Here is a 2015-nt window from a genome sequence, read left to right as displayed (position 1 = left end):
TATTGCAGGATGGCAGGATCTTATTTTGCCTTTGTAAAAATGGGGTATATGCCATGGTTGTTTAACAGAAGGGAGGTGCACAAGAACAGATTTGGTGTTCATGCGCAATGTGAGTGCTTTCTGCAACTCCATTTTGTCGATATTTGTTGCGAGACATGAACGCCAAATCTGTTATTCTAACATGTTTTGCAAGTTTTGTCGAGTGCTTTCCTGAGTTTCTTATCTATGGTCTTTTTTTTATCATATCTAATATCCAGCATTATACCATGTCTCACAGAGTTGCTGATTCTGCACATACACATACTTATTTTACTTCTGTTTATTTTAGTGTCGTTCAGAAACGTTCTACATCTCAATTATGACTAATTGTATTTATTTCTGAACCTTGGCACTTACAAAATGCAAGGATGATGAGAAATGATTATGCTACTTCTATCATGTTCAGCTCTTTGTGCTTCTTAGGGTCGAAGTGTTAGTGGAGATCGAAGTTCCAAGGAGGCCGCTCGCGAGACAGCTGGGCTTCCTTCAATACTGATGCTAACCAGGAGCTGACATGCGGTACAAATTTTCTCTGGGTATGCTTCTCCGTCCCCGCCAAAACCGGTCAAGGAACTGAGAGCTTGCACATGCCAATTTCTTATATTGTTTTCTCATGACCATTTATAGTTGCTATAAATTCATGATTACCTTTGTGGTTGCTTGCTAGGTTGCAGGATAGGCGAGGCGATGATCCAAAAAATTGGTAAGAATGGTGCTCCCACGTTCTCTCTTATCTAGGAAAATCAATACAGCAAAATGTGTGTTTAATAAACCTTGCATTGCTGCAAAAATTAATATTATGTTTGTGAATCTAATGCCATGGTGGATATCATGAAGAAGAGGGACATGTTTGTTGCGTTTGAAGGTGTACTTATGAGTGCAAGGTCAGCAGTCGATGCGCATTTCACTTGTTTTACTTGATCTGTGTGTTGTCTTTGATAGTTTGGAGTAATGATGGTTTAGTCGTTGTGTACTTTGAATAATCTATGTTACATTGCTCAGGAGCATAATCTATTAACCTATTTTAAGGATTGATATGATCTCTACTTTCTTGGGTACATTGCAGGGAGCCTCGAGGATTTGGGTTTGTCCAGTACTTCAATCCTGATGATGCTGCAGATGGAAAATACTACATGGACGGACATGTTATTTGTGGCAAACAAGTAGCAGTTTTATTTGCATAACAGAACAAAAAGAAGCCTGCTAAGGGGTGTCCCGCGGCAGATGCGCGCCCAATGACGCTGTGGAGCTGTCAACTCCCACCCAGATCGCCACAGAGAACAGCGAAGCATCCTCCCTTCTCCCTTCCGGTTGCATCTCCCCCGGGTGAGTTCCTCATTTTGTTCAGTTCATCCTCTACACGAACCCTTTTTGGATACATCATTAGAGCTTGTTATGCAGTTCTCTGTTTCTAGAAATTTCAATGCTAATAAACTAGACACTAACCTCAAACAGTGACTTCTTGCAGGCTTGTCTTAGTGACACAGGCATGCTGAAGCAAAGATCCTTTTCCTTCTTTGTAGCCCTCATTCTCTATTTTTTCTCACAATGAAGCACCTTGCTTCTCCACGGCATTCAACCCATGATGGTGTGACTACAGGTAAGCCCACTGCTATTGCTTCTAGCATGTTCCTTGTATGAGCAAACTTTTCAGCGACAAAGTGCGTAGTCTCTAAAATAGTTGTTGACACCGGTAATTAAAAGTGCATCAATATCTATCAATGTAAAAAAATAAAAACCTTAGAAAAATCAAGCTATCTTGAGTTACTTGTGTATAGTATATGCAGACGAAATGAAACTACCTTTGTCCGATCTGTGATGGTTTCACCGTCCATGCTTTGGCTGAACAGAACACGGACCAAGGACATAATTCTGTCTCTTCGCCTTCTTGATTACATAACTGGGATACTCATTCCTAAAAAGACTAGCAAGCTCTATGGAATCTGCTGATTTCCGAAGGCCTCTTTTCGGTGGCT

At 40.8% G+C, this 2015-nt stretch overlaps 1 long non-coding RNA gene across 1 annotated transcript; it reads left to right on the top strand.

Moving 5' to 3' along the window:
- The first annotated feature begins 724 nt into the window (after positions 1-724).
- Positions 725-1358, top strand: LOC125548688. The gene is made up of 3 exons (XR_007301144.1): positions 725-923; positions 1106-1123; positions 1227-1358. It is a non-coding gene; the product is annotated as an uncharacterized LOC125548688 (long non-coding RNA).
- The last annotated feature ends 657 nt before the right edge of the window (positions 1359-2015 follow it).

The sequence above is a fragment of the Triticum urartu genome, chromosome 3 (genome assembly GCF_003073215.2).
Source record: "Triticum urartu cultivar G1812 chromosome 3, Tu2.1, whole genome shotgun sequence".
In the NCBI taxonomy this organism is placed as follows: domain Eukaryota; kingdom Viridiplantae; phylum Streptophyta; class Magnoliopsida; order Poales; family Poaceae; genus Triticum; species Triticum urartu.
Note: the sequence above shows the minus strand (reverse complement) of the source record. Positions and strands in the feature narration are given on the sequence as shown.